This window comes from Xiphophorus hellerii, chromosome 9 (assembly GCF_003331165.1).
Source record: "Xiphophorus hellerii strain 12219 chromosome 9, Xiphophorus_hellerii-4.1, whole genome shotgun sequence".
Lineage (NCBI taxonomy): Eukaryota > Metazoa > Chordata > Actinopteri > Cyprinodontiformes > Poeciliidae > Xiphophorus > Xiphophorus hellerii.
The window spans coordinates 22,672,634-22,687,935 of NC_045680.1; the positions used below are offsets into that span (position 1 = coordinate 22,672,634).

General features: G+C 40.8%; 1 protein-coding gene across 2 annotated transcripts in view; it reads left to right on the forward strand.

Annotated features, from left to right (window-relative positions):
- Nucleotides 1-15,302, forward strand: part of scfd2 (sec1 family domain containing 2) — a 129,580-nt gene that overhangs the window by 89,177 nt on the left and 25,101 nt on the right. The gene's annotated exons all lie outside the window — the stretch shown is intronic.

Below are 15,302 nucleotides of genomic sequence, written 5' to 3' on the forward strand. Positions count from 1 at the left end.
GTGTCACCTTTAAGAACTACATGTCAAGACATTGCATCACGATGAAAAACCTGTGTACCAGGAATGGCTTAAAGGGAAAAATATTTTCCTCTGTGGATGAGGCAGAGTTCTGCAGAACATCATTAACTCTGTTTTCTGCCAGACGCCTGCATTCCTGGGAATTAAACGTCCTTAAAGAGCTCGTAATGGAAAAGGAAAGAGAAGTCTGTCACAAAGCCCGAAAAGTCCAGATACTCCTGCATTGTGAAAGCGCTTTGTTCTTACACAATGTTTGTTTTGGTTCGGTCGGATTTCTCGGTTCAATATGAACTAATACAAAACAAATGTGGGACTCGGCCAGAAGACAAACAAGCAGCCGTGTGCCTCTACGACTTGAGACGAGCTCATTTGTGCCAGACATTTGTACGCATGGCCTTACTCAGTAGAATTTCCAAGCAATCTAATTAAAATCTGTTTTAGTTGACATTGCTGTGCTCTGCAATGCAAGAACACGAAATCTTACCAAGTGTTTTTGTTTCTAGTTCAAATGACATTTTTGAAGTAAGACGACGCTAACGTACAAGTAAGCTTTTAGCTACACATAAGAGCTTGTTTTAAGTCAATAATTCCTTGATATTGGTGAAGAAGTACTAGATTATTTCACTTATAACGTGGGAAAAATGTCTTGTTAGAAATGAAAAAATCTGCCACTGGAACTAGTAGCTTTTCATCAATATCGAAGAATTATTGACTTAAAATAAACTCTTACATCTTGCTGAAAAGCTACTTCTAAGTTAGTTTTGTCTTCTTTCTAGCACTCTAAGACATTTGCACTAGAAACTGGACCAAAATCACTTGGTTAGACTTTGTGTTGTGGAAAAGCCCACACATGTTTGTGTTCAGCTTGTAACTCTAGCCCAGCATGTTGCTCCGAAGAACACCGCAGATGTTCAGATGTTTCGTCTCTGAAAGCAAACAGAATAGAGACGCTTCTCTCCATGGACACGAGGACTGTCAAAATAAAAGCTCCCTCTCTCCCCCCACCTCCTCCCTGACTCTGCCAGCTCTCCCCTTGTTCTGTTCTGTCTGGCCCGCATGTGGACGCTCTAGGTTCAACGCTTTTGCATTCTGTTTGTTTGTACGCGAGTCTGGACCAGGGGAGGGGCCTTTGAACTAGACAGTTCCTCAGACTGGGAGAGATTTAAAGTTCTGAATAGGATCCATGGAAACAGAGAGAGAAAAGGAGACCCCCCTCCCCACCACCACACCTCTCCTCCCACTGCCGTCCTTTTTTTAGCTGTCAACCTTTGATTATTGCTGCTCCTCTCTGTGTGGCAGAGGCTGCAGGGGCCCCCAGGTGAAGACCTTGGGTGACTGAACGGGAGAGAAAGACGGCAAAGCTGCGTGCTTTTTCAGCATGCCACACTGAAGGTCAATAATTTTTCCAGAATCTCTGGATAAAACAAGACGTGATGAAAGAACATAAAGGGCAAGCCATTTGTAACAGCGCTGATAGCAGGGGATGGGTGTAATAGAGTCGCTGTAAACTGGAGAATCAGAGTCAGTGAGTCATAAATACATTCTAGTTTCTGTCTACGATTGAGTGGATGTTGTATTCCACCGAGCTGAGGCGGCTCTATCAAAGCCACAGGCGTTTAATGGACACAGGCATGGTCCATTATCTGATGTAAGGGTTTATCGAGGTCTACCGTTCCTATGAGCTCAACGCCTTCAAAAAAGGTGTCAGAGAAATCACTTGGTGGAGAGTAGACTAATGAAGTGTTGCCCCTCCCGCACTTGTTTCTGCGTCTTGCTGGTCAGCTGGAGTTACACTTTTTCTCAATTGCAAGACGGCGAATTGGTCTGTTTTGAGATAGTCCACACAAGTAGGGCTGGGCATATATCGTATCTTTTATCATTTATTGTGATTTTTTTTTTGTTTGTATGATAAAAATTCTTACTTACTGTTGTCACGATAAATTCTAATTTCAACCCCTCCAAAACTTTCCGTACCGTCTGCATTGTTAGTTTTACTATTTTCTCCCTTGTCTATACAACAAAATTATTAATAAATCTTAATTAATTTGAAAGTGATTTAATGCAGTTACTGTGTGGTATTGATACAAACCACACTTCTTTATGTGACTGGTGTCCTAAAGAGGCTTATTGTTACTTTTACTACACTTTGCACAGAAGAATTCAGATTTTAATCTCCAGATAAGCCAAGCTTAAGATTCGCTCACCTCGGTATGTCAGATGCTTAAAACTTAGTGAAACTGAGCTCCTTTCTGTGTAACATGGATAGATAATTATTATAATGTAACAGATAGTTATCTGAATTACTTGGGAGCACACATAAAGCATTGAGACCTCATTCTTAGATGTTGTGTCAATCCTTAAATATGAAAGAAAAGAAAACAAGAGAGGGAAATCAGAGAAATAGTAACATCGTATTTCTCTGCAGCAGAACACAGTGACGGCTGTACTTTTGATCCCAATACACATACGCTGTTAAAAACTGGAATGGATCAAAAGCAGCAAACACTTCAAAGATGTGACACAAAATAAACCTCAATTTCCTCATATTTAGCCTTCTGTAGCAATAAACCATCTAATATCTGCTGGCCTACTCTATAAGCAGCAGAATAAAATGTGCCACATTCTTCTAATTGTGACTTTAAAAAGTGCAATTACAGTCTGTGTATCAAAACAGACATAACAAATATATGGTACGAATAGTAATGCAGCCATACTAATTAATTACCTGGCACGCCGACTGAGTTAAAGAGAAGTAATAATTGAATTTCAAACACCACAAAATAAGTAGAAACGATGTTTTGTTAAGAGTCCCTGAAACCACCACAGAGTTTATGACAGGACTTGTCTGGACTCTCCTTAATTCAGCGGAACGCAGCACAGCTGTGGTTACTCATTAAAACGCAGGAACTGGTTTGTGAAGCGTCCCGTTCTCAGAACTCCCTGACAGCATTTGATGCTATATTGGAGACCTGCACCTCTATGAGCTTGTTTCCTCTGGGCCACATGTGTTGGCCGCTGCAGAGCGGGCTCTGAGCGTGGCTGAAACGAGAAGTCCAGGTGCAGAACTTTACCCTCGGGGAGGAAGTCCTTATTTACTCATATTTAACCCCGTCTCTGACCCCCCCATTTTCTTTTCTTCAGGGTTTCTAACCCTTCCACATTTTCTGCCACCGAAGTGAAAGTTCTACAGAAAATATTGGTGGTGCCATGTTGGCTTGATTTTTTTATTTTGCCAAAATGATTCTGATTCAGACAGAGTACCTACATCTACATCAAATAAGTCATCTCACATTTCTTCATATCTGACTTGCAAGCAGATAAAGTTTTTCTCTGGTCTTTGTCCGCTTCTTCACTCAAACCTTAAATGCGTTATTTCTGCTTCAAAAGTTATCAGAGTGGATGAGAAAAGGACTAGAAACTGAGTAGTGTTTGCCTCTTTGGGAATAGGATTTTTTTATTATTATTTCATAAAGGAGACAATACGTATTAATCAACATGAATATGCATGAATATGTCAGACTTCACCAAAGAGGCTAATTTTCATCTGTAGTTTCCTAGCAGGTTGATGGGAGGAGTTAAAAAGAATTACCATTAGCATCCATAAAAACACGTATGACCCATAGTTTATAACGGACTTCGTTGTATAGCTGACAGTAGTGTAATTTACAGTAGACATTGAAAGCAAAAATAAGAGAAAAAAAAACATGAGTTAATTTTAAAATTACTTTATTTAAAAAGAAAATTTTTCTAAAATCCTATTTTCACACAACGGACTTCTGAAGAAGACTATTTTAAAATGTTACTGGAATACTTAAAGAAATGCCCAGTGTATGATATGCTGGTCCACTTTAACCACAAGATGGCGCCCTAACACTGTTGTTCGTTTTGTTACAGTAGGATTTACCCCTTTTTTTTCCGTAAGTTAAATGAAAAATCCAAAATCTTTAATGAACTTCGGTTGCTACACTGCAATATATTTAATTTTTTAAAATTTAATCCTTTTCGTAAACTTCATATAGTTCACTCTCTGCACTGCCGCTATTGTCCACCAGGGGGCTCACTAGCGCCGCTTTTACTTCATGTATGGCTGTTCCTTAGTTTTCCAGGGACAGAGAACGGCCCAGTACTTGTGTTTGTTTGAAAACGTCTCTAATAGCCATTCAGTGTGTATTTTCCAAACATTTTAGGACCAACTTCTGATTATGAAACCCAAATGCTGGGTCCCATAAGAAGAAATGTTTTTCTGTTTAATGTTAGGCCTGTAACAATTGGATTTAGTGTAAGAAAGATGCATAGAAAGATAGGAATGATAGAAGGATGCAACTTGTGTGGGGGTGGGGGTGGGGGTGGGGGTGGGTGTGTGCGTGTGTGCGTGTGTGTGTGACCTCAGATCATCCTCCAGTGAAGGTATTAGTCAGCAATGCTTCTATATCACCAGCTTCTGTGGACAGATTAGAAAAAAAGAAACGGTGTGAACAGCTTTTTTTTTTCTAGCGTAGCCCGTTGGTGTGTGACTGGAATTGAGGAGTGATGAAAACTGTCTCTTTCTTGCAAACACACACACACACACGCACCCACACACACACACACTTTGTCAGAGTGTGCCCAAGAACCCATTCAAAATCCGAGCATGTCGGACCAGAATTCCCTGGTCTGGCTCTCACACGCCCTCAGTCATCGCAGTGCTAATGACATTCCTTCACACACATGCAGGTATGGATGCTCAGCAGCGCTCCGTAGGGTCAGCCGGTTTCAGAATGGAAACGTCTTTCCCACAGTCTGCTGTAAAACAGAGCAGACCTCTCTTACATCCTTGCTGCATTGTGATTTTACAGTTTTGTTATTACAAGCACAAATACTTTTTTTTCTTCTTTTTTTTTTATCTCCAGACAATTTTCAGCCACGCCATGAAATTCTGCCCTACTTATGTAATGCTTTAATATTGCCTTTCTTGCATAACAAATTCACAGTCAACAAAGCGACATGATAAAATACCTTCTGGCTCCAAAACAATGTAACCGAACACCCCCCACCGCTCCCCACGCCCCTCCTGAATGTTAGCCGTTAATTAAAAGGCTCCTGTTTCACAGAGCAGAAGAAGTCCCCGGTGCTAAACACGCGATCTGCTTGTACGCACACGCATGCAGGCGGCCCACATCGATTTCAGCGCGCACAAGGGAGAGGACCATGGGACTTCTTGAGGCGTACTGAGCCCATTCAGCCCAGGCAGGCTGCGCTATCTGTCTGAGGGTTGCCATGTCAACTACCTTTTCACCCAGTGTAACATAAATCCCGGCCCGCGCTGATAAGCTCCTTGTGACACACTTTGTGAACTCAGGCAACCTAAATATCTCGCCCAACTTACACTTTCACACACATTGCCTTTGTTGCCTCTCCTGGCAGACGTTTAGGAGGTAGAGCTTATGAATGCAGACCAGGTTTTCCGTCTACTTTCATGCCTTGTTTTTATTATGTGATATAATAGAATGGTGGGTGATTTTTCGAAGGATTTTCTTTTTGAATTTTGCCTTGATTCTGTGCCGTAGCCTGATGCTGCGTTCAGTTTCTCTTGCCAAAGCATTTTTTAGCGTTTCCAGACAGAAAATAGTGGGACTTTCTGCTTGTGTTGGTGCCAACTACTATGGCCTGCCATGATAACAAACTTTGCTGGACTAAAAATTATTCCAGAAAGTTATTGCGATAAACGATAATATTGTTGTTTTAAGACCATTTTCAATGGCAAAATAATGCAAGAACGCGTTCTCGAAGATCAGTGAACTTTACATGAGCTTCTAACGCTGGAACTGGAAGACATTTTAATATCTAAAACAAATGAAACAACAGAAGCGATTTGCAAAATTAATCATAAAGTCTCTGTTTATCAAAATTGGCCTTCAAAAAATGGGCTAGTTGAGACAAAAGCACCAGACTAAAGACTTTTCTCATCTGGTTTTTGGTAGAAAGAGAGAGATAAGAGAAAATTGATAAGTCATGGAAGTGGAAATTATTGAGCTTGTTTTAATTTATCATGCGATTAATTGATTTATTGGTTACTACAAAAGGCCTACTTACTAACTACTTTTAGATTAAATACATACCAAAAACAACAGATTTCCTTTCATTTTATGGCAGATAATTAGTGGCAGTGGCCTGCAGTCTGTTAGTGTTTCACTAGTGACAGTCAGATTAATATTTACTAGAATAAAATGGCAACATTTGATTCAAACCGTCTCTAGAAAGACAAAAAAAACAACAACCTCCAGACATATTTTACTCTATTTCAAAGCACAATTAAAATTCATAAGCATGTATATGTATTACTATATGTTGAACCTTTTCACATTTTGTCACATAGCCTTCCTTAGCGGGACGTCTGACTCTGGGAGGAGGAAGCTAGTTGTTCATATTCAGAGCAGCAGGAGCCAGTAGATCTGTTCTTTGATTTGATGATCTTCATGTGAGGGAATGCAGACTCGCACAAATTGGAGCATCAAATAAAAAAAGGCCGTCAAGTTGAAAGAACTTGTGCTGCGATTGGGCTGTTTTTCCTCCAACGGGTTCCAGAAGTGACGGCTCAGACCAGACGTTGCACTGGGTTTTAACTCGACGTCATTTGTTAGTGTTAGCACTTCATTTTCAACCAAAGAGCTATCCAAGTTGGAAAGGATTTGCGACTTTGATGCCAGCTACCAGAGTTGGTAGTCGGCAACTTTTGGTAGAAGAATGAGAATAGTCTCATCGACATCAATAGAATCAAGTTTGATAGAGGCAAAGGCAGTAAGACTTTGCATGAGACGAAATGCATGAGAGCACCAACCAAATTTCCGTTTTAAACTGGACAATTAATTTAATTGTACACAATTGCCACTATAGAAAACATAGGTTGTTAGATGCTTTGTGATGTATTTTGTCCAATTTGGTCCCTATTTATTATGAATATTGTGACGTCTCAAGAACAAACGAGCCAATAAGTTAATTTTGCTTATTGGCTCCTGGGTGATGAATTGAAATGCTCCCCACACTTTTCAGATTTTTAGTTCCAAAACTAAACAAAAACTTTGTCAATTAAAAGTGTCATTAACTTTGCCTAATAATGCAATGTTGGCACTTTTAATGGACTTTTAATGCAACTTTGCACTAAAAAAATATTCTCAATTTAAAACTATTGAATCCATAATGAAGTACTGTGTTTATCTCCAACGTAGCACTTTTATTGTTTAAATGTGCTCTCCAAATAAATGTCCTAAGTCGTCAAGAAACAATGCATACTTCAAGGCTTCTTTTATTCCTTCAATTAAGAAAATATTCATGTCGTTGCAAAAAAAAACAAAAAACAAATCTAATGCCAACGAGCTGCAATCATTTCTGCCGTCTGCTGAACTATTTTCAGCTCATTAGTTTGTTCTGACGGCCTTATGAGCTGCTGACTTGCTGAGTCACAAGAAACAAGGCAGCAAATTCTCCCTCATGCAACTTTCCAGTCATTTTCCTTGTTAATAAAGCAGCGGCTTCGCTTTATACGGAGCTTATAAAAAGTATTCACCATCTTGGATGCTTTGTTGCTTTTAGAAATCAGTCATGATCAACAAAATGTGGCTTTTTTTGACAAACAAACAAACAAACAAAAAAACTTCAAAGTGAAAACTGATTTCTATAAAATAATGACAATTCACTTTTGGACCAAAAGTCCAAAGTGATCTTAGACATGCAAGTCCTGCCTCTGTAGTATAATTTACTTTGTTCATTTTGCTGAACATTGCAAAATGGATAAATTAAGACTTTTTTTTTTGCGACTGTAACATGTCTTGTGAAGCACACAACTTGCTCCTGACACGCACAGTGTTTTGGCGGCGTCTCAGTGCCTAACAATTTATCTTTGACAAAGATCAATGCGTACTCGATGGTCCGTGCGGCGATTACATAAGCCATGCAATATTCAGCAGCTGTAATCAACATTTTTTCCATCGACGTAGCGCCTTACCAAGGAGCACACTGGAACACGATCCTGTTCAGGGGGATTTTTCTGCACGTATTCTGTCAATATCCAAAGATACTTTGCAGCAGTCGTGTGCTTTAGCGCCGATGGGAAGTCGTTGCGTAACTGCTGGATAATTCACAAGACAGAAGTGCCGACATGTTGTACGTTATGTGCACCGAGTCAGACCGCCGCAGCGTAGAGCCAATGTGGAGAAAAGGGGGGCTCTTTCCCTCTCCACCATAATATTAGCCCTATTTCACACACACTTCTTTTCCTTCAGACTCGTCATCCAGCATGAAGGAAGGGGCTCGTATTACGCTGCGTGCAAAGATGCAATTTCCTCCGCGTCTGGAATCGGTGGCTTTCGTTTCGCCCTGGCCTGACTGACCTACCCAACCTCCGCGCGCCAGCCGTGTCTGCGAAACGTTCTCCCGTTTCCAGAAAAACACTCTCGCTGGGAACGGCCTCTCTGTCATCACAGAGGATCAAAGCCGAACTCGCCTGCTCCGATAATTGGCTTAATGGTTCGGCACGCCGAGTCGAAACACAAATCTTAAACAATATCAAAGATCGAATGACTTTGTTTCTTCTGATCAAAGGTCGAGCTCTATATGTACGAAATGGTTCAGTCGATGTGTTTTAAAGGTGTTGAATATTTTAAAAAGTTGTGATAAACACCTTTGATGTCAGCGCTGAAGTATATTGTCTTCAACTTTTTTAATATTTTGCCACATTACAGCCACACAGCTCAGTGTATTTAATTGCCTTTGTATACAACAGACCAACACAAAGTTAAATGTGTTGCAAGCATTTCATATGAGTAACTAGTTTGTAGAAGCAACTTTCACTGCAGTTATAGCTGAAGGTATTTTTGACCACCAGCTTTGCACCTCTAGAGACAAAAATATTTTGATCATTAAATTAAAAAAGCTGTTCTTGGTCTTTGTGATGTCGTTTGCTCACTGATCTTCTCCAACAAACCACTGAGCCTTTCGCATCTGGATTCATCAAAGACTACACACACACTTTTTAGAGTTTTGTTTGCACCACATTTAGGAAAGCATGTACATTATTTACTTCCTATTTTACATTACATTGTGTTGGTCCATCACAGAAAATCCCATTAAGATACGTCAGTTTGTTTTGCAATTTGCACTGATGAAAAAGCAGGTTTACTGGAGAATGTCAAGTGTATTTGTTGCACATTTCAGCAACAGGGCAGTTGAAAAATGCTTTACACCATAAAAACATCATGATAATTATGAAACGAGCAATAAACGTTACATTTTGTCCAATGCCATCGTCAGAATCGTTAAGCAAGTACATATCAAGTATATTGATCAATTTTTCACCTACTACTAATCAAATGCACCTGTAACCAGCTGGGTTTTCACCTTGTATCAAAGGAACTCAGCGTTTCTGTAAGTAGAAAACTGAAGACACTGTCGCAGTAATCAATGCGACTAAAGATAAACGCATGGATGAGATTCTCTAGATCTTGCTGAGACATAAGTCCTTTAACTGGAAATGTTCTTCATGGTGATAAAAGGCCGACTTTGGAACTGACTTTATGTGGCTCTGAAGGTTCAGGTTACTATAAACCAGATTTTGGGTCTGATCGTTGGTTTCTCGCTGTAATAACTGAAACTATGTGCTGACTCTTTGGATCCAAAGATAATAACTTCAGTTTTGTTTCTGTTCTGCGTGTGTTTGTGCATGTTGAACAGTCATTTAGACAGACGAGAAAATTAGCAGATGTAAATGAAGTTGCAACGTAACACTTTTTGACACACTTTCCAAAATTAGGCCCACATTCCAGCATTCTTTGTCAGTCATTTACTACACCATCAAGCAGGAGACATTACTCCCCTCTGGCAGCAGAAAGGTGTTTCCCCCTGACAGCCTCCCTGCCAAGCCGCTGCTTGGCTCACATTTGCACATCCATCCTGCTTGTATGAAATCACAGAGGCTGATAAACATGCGCATCCCTTTGCCTTGTTTCTCCCCCGCCCCTCCACAGCTGTGAAGTACGTGGCCTTCTTTAACCATAACGCTGTTCTACCAGATCTCGCAGAACACCGACCACCCACCCAACCCCCATGCAGGTCCGCAGGTACAGTATGCCATGCTGGCACACTGTACCTGCTGTGTGTAGATGAGGGGCCTCCTCTCGCTTTGCATTTCGACTCATTCACACCCACATAGAAAAAAATCTCACGTCTCTATTAAAGCCTCTGCTGGACTCAGCAAGCTGTGTGATCAGAGAGAGATGCTGTGACTCCTTGATGCCCTGAGGTGTTTGTGGTGGGTGATAAACGGTTTGAGCCTCATTGTTCTTCACTTCCTATGGAGTCTGTGAAGCAGCCCCAGAGTAAGGGGTCTTGTGTTTTCTCCTAAGTGGGCCACGCCGACGAACATTAAGCCTCAACGCTGGAATTAAAGCAATTAATAGCCGGCTGTCTCTTTCTGATTTTCTTGTCAATGAATATCTGCACCACTACATTAAGTTAAAAGTATGTGCTGTTAAGTTTTGTTCTTTCTCTGTCAAAAATAAAAATAAAAAATAAAACACTATGAGAATTTACTTAAGTGATAGCTGATTTTTCTTTGTTATTAAACCTAAATAAAGGGGAGTGAAAACTAAGACCACAATCAGTTCAGGTTTCACATTTTGGATCACTACACATTAATTTTTCATATTTAGATGTAGTTATTCAGGTCTTCATTTGCTTCATTTCCTTTAAGCTGAATACATAAATTGTAAATTGGTTAAAAATGCAGCTACATGATACATAATATTTATTAGGTGGAAATTTATGGTTCTTAAAGCACCTTCACATTTACACTCATTTATTTGTTTTTATGTTGGGGACCAATCAGTAGGAAAGTTTTTGGTTTTCTCTAGAAGGGGAAAAAAAATCATGGGGTCATGTTGATGATATTTAATATTTCATGTGGTCTCGATTTTTTTTTGGAGGTGTAATTGTCTGACTTAAAGAGTTTTATTAAGCAAACTTAAAAACCTTAGAGCTTTTTGGCTATTATTTCTATTTCATAATGACACATCTATATCAGGGGGCTGTTATTTCACTGTTATTTGAAATAACAGTGAAAGTCTTTTTTTTTCTACATTTCTTACATTTGTCAGACAGACAGATCAACAACAAAGGCAAAAAAGAATCTGGTGAGAGAGCAGCCAGCTTCACAATTTTTGTCTATGCTGATTATTTTTGCTGTTGCTTAGACAAAATAAAGCTCAGAAAGAAGCAGAAGCGACGTTCGACTTTGTTTTTAAAGGGGCAGTGTTATGTAGAAAGGGTCAATATTATGTAAAATTGACTTTTTTCAGCTTTACATCGTGTAAATATTGTTTCCTTGATTCTTTTATGCATGTTTGAGAAATCCTTTAATCTCCCAAAGTAAAACTTAGTAGATATCAGTTAATATCGTTATGTCTCATACGGTAACCTTTAAGACAGAATCGAATGTTTTGCTTCTTCTAGCACTATGTTTGTGCATTCCCTCAGTCTGTATTCCCCCATATGATAGCCTCATGAACCAACTGTGTGGAAGCAGCCGCCACATGCATCACATCATGACAGGCAGCATCATGTATAGGAAAGGGGGCCCGATAATCATTTCGCTCTAGCCCACCACATCCGTCTCTTCTCTTTCATCCTCAGAAACAGCAGCAGAGAGATTTCCCTGCCCAGCATTCCACACAGGATTTCACAGATTCGTCTGAGTCTCTCTCTCTCTCTGTCTTCGCGTGTCTCCAAACCATCACACAGTACCATACCTTTCCCAGACCAGAATAGCGTCTCTGATCAGGTTTCAAAATATGCTCGGATATTTATAAGTAGTCTCATTCCCTACATTCTTGCTCTAAGAGCGGAGTGATTGTTTTCGATTGTTGGGTCAGGGGTGGAGGGGGTGAGCCATCGCGGTGTTTGGAGGGTTGTTGAGGTAACCGACTGTGTCTTTTCCTAATCCAATGTTCCCTGTGTGTTCGTCTGCAGCAGAGACCTTATTTCCTGTGAGCAGAACAGTGTGGCGGTGATAATAGACAGACGTGCTCTGGTCGTTGTTCTTTTTCTACCCGCCGCTCCCCTCCGTACATTCTATTCCTCATTGTTTCAGCGAGGCTTTGCCGAAGACAAAAACACCAGGTGAAGGAAAAAAGAGACCAAATCTGCTTCATGTGGGAAATTGTATTCCTGAGATAAACCAAGTATGTCAGCTGTTTGTTTGCTCTTTGCCACAGGGTTTGCTTGCTTTTCAGATCAGTCCTATAACCTTTAACCGCCATGGAAATTTAAATTTGGAAACAGGAAGCCACCAGATGAACTTATTTGATTGGCAGGTTTATTTTTGTGGTCTACAATACGATGGCAAATAGTTTGTTTGGTTCCTCTTTTAAGCAATTATAGCAATGAATGCTCAAGTAGCCAACCATCCTGTCATATACGGGTCAAAATCTTATTTTGATCACATGTAATCTGATTCCACCCTGTGATGATGCTGCTGCTGCCGCTTCTCTTTTTCAAAGGAAATCGGTAAAAACGAATATCTGTATCAGACATTGGACAAGAAATCAGCCAGTTTTTGTTCTTGATCAGTCCTGTCCAGCTCCGAAATGAAAACATACATGTGGTTGGTTCGGTATAGCACCAGTCGGTCAAATGAAGACATTGTTGTATTACAGCTACGTTGAGCTGTTTTATAGGTTTCCACCGCCGTCTGTGATACTGCGTCGGCTGAATGTTGACTCAGCGTTTAGGTGGATGTCTGCATTTTTGATAGAAAACATGTAGAAATGTAAAAAAGTTCTTAAGTATTTTGAGCTTTGAAAAATTAGTAAAACAGGGTTTTAACTCACACACACACACACAGTGTGACGTCACCTCTGCTCCGAATATAATAACTGCTTATGACTCACTTCAGGTAGGCTTGAAAAAAAGTCTTTAATATTGTTCTTATACCTTCTTATCTTACGCTGTGCTTCTTAAAGACAAATCAGCATCTGGTCACATCATTACTGACAAACCAAAACTTTTCATGCTTTTGTGCCTCTGGTCAGCATCTTCCTACATTATTGAAATGCAAAGCAGATATGCAATAATACATGGTTCCGCAACCTGTGGATCCAGAGTCCAATCTTGCTCTTTAATAGGCTTAAACTACGACCGAAATGTGAAAAAAATAATAAAACAATAAATGAATAAAATAAATGTGAAACTCAGATGAGCTCATTCTGGAAAAGGTTTTTTTTTTTTTTCCAGATAATAGTTTATTTCTTTTTTTTTTTGCATATTTTTGCTATATATAGAAATAAAATTTGTGACTCTATAATTTTACTAATAAAAACAACACTTCCTATGGATGTTGAAAATTTTAAAGGTAAAAACTTTTTCAAGGGGCCAAATTGGTTTTGTGGCTCAGAAGAAGTTTTATTCTGCTGGAGAAAGGACAAAGTCGCTGAGTTGAACATGTTGCAGTGATGGAGGCTCAACGCTGTGTTTTGTTTGTTCCTAGGAGACGAGCTCGTTGGGCCACTGACCTGAATGACGTTGGATAGAAAAACTGGTTAGCTACTCTTTTGTAATCAGAGTAATAATCCGTCTACATTACTGCACCTGGTTGCTGTTTGACAGCGTTTCTCATGAACAATTGATATTAGTCATTCTGGTGGCATCAGAGCTGATTGATCATTTTCTTAGACCGACTGCTCAAATCTTTAAGTTGCAGCACCAGGTCCTCCACAGCTCCTTCGTTCCTTTTTAGCCCCTCTGCATTTGTGTTTATTAGTCATACATTCCTCCTGGCTCCACTGGTTGGTTGCTTCCACCTTCGGAGCGTCACACCTCCCTTCGTTGCCGTTGCTCACCTTCGGCTCTGTTAGAGCCAATTAGGAGAACCCTCATTCAGACGCGGCTCCCTGCACTCTTATGTCGGGCCTTTGTGTCAAGTCCCGAGCTAAATGTTCTTCTCTGTAATCTTTCGGTCTCTTAGCAGCACAGCGAACTATCGAGTCAGTGTGTAAACATGTGGAGCTGTATTGTTTCTGGAAGTGACCGCGTAGATGAAAATAGAAGCTGCACTCAGGCACATGAAGGGTGACTGCACATTTCCCATCGCGAGCCCCATTCTCACAAAGGCTCTAATCACTTAAAGAGGAGGAATTACACCAGAAAACAAGTCGGGCGGGCTTTTAGCTAGCTCTTATTATTTGCTCAAATAGAAGGAACCGGAACTGTGCTCACATGAGAGGGGAGACATCAGATTGCAGAGCGGTGCCAGTAAGCGAGGCGTCTTGGCAGCGGCATGTGACGCAGCTTTGGACGCAGGTGGTTCAGCTTGACAGCCAAGTTAGATGTTCGCAGATCAGCACCTGGTGCCGTTCCCCCATCTAGAGCCCAACGCAACGCCACGATCAACATCCAAAACCGCAGACTGTGTCGGGATGGAGGGGGAGGCCCGCAACCACCGGCCCCAGCGCAGACCCACACCCCGCCGGGGACCTGCACTGCATGCTTTGGCAGCAAGTCATCCGGCTCGCCACTGCAGACACGCATCTGCACTCAGACGAGACCTGCCCTGCTCCCTCTGCTAAATCTCAGGAACACCCATTGCAGCCCATTAAAACACAGTGAGCAGCCCAGTTATCTCAGAAAACATTCTTCATTTAACCTTATATGAACTGTTTTCAGGTTTAGTTTGTTTTATTTGTTGGTTTTGGTTTTTTTTCTTGGATGCTTGCGCCTCTGACTCCTATGGTCAGATAAGACCCACATCCGAGTGAATCATCACTTTGTAGGCTCTGTTGCACTCCCCAAAGTTTTACGTCCCATCTGGGCCAAGACATTACAGCGAGCCAGACACTTCAGATTCCCGAAGATTCCCACTTAAAACTAAATGCTCGCGGTGCTTACTGTAATATTTACTACAAAAGCAAGAGGAATAACTTAAACTCTAAGACCTGACAAAGCCAAGCTACTTAGTCCGTATTACCAAACTCCAGTGACAGTGAGGTACTCACCATGTGTCGTAAAGACCCAAATTATCCAAGGATTTCTGCAGTTTTCAGCTTTGTGAGAGTTAATTTAGCATTTAACCTCCATCAATTCCCATTGCACAGTGTCACAGTTTATAGTAATCCAGTGATGATGACAGGATATGTCCTTTGCATGTTCCCGTGATGCTTTGATCCAAACTATTGCTGTGGTTTGGTGAGCCACCACCAACGTTTAAAGTCTTTTTTTTTTAACCCCTCCAGGGGGTCTTTTGTGGCCTCTAGTGTCCCTTA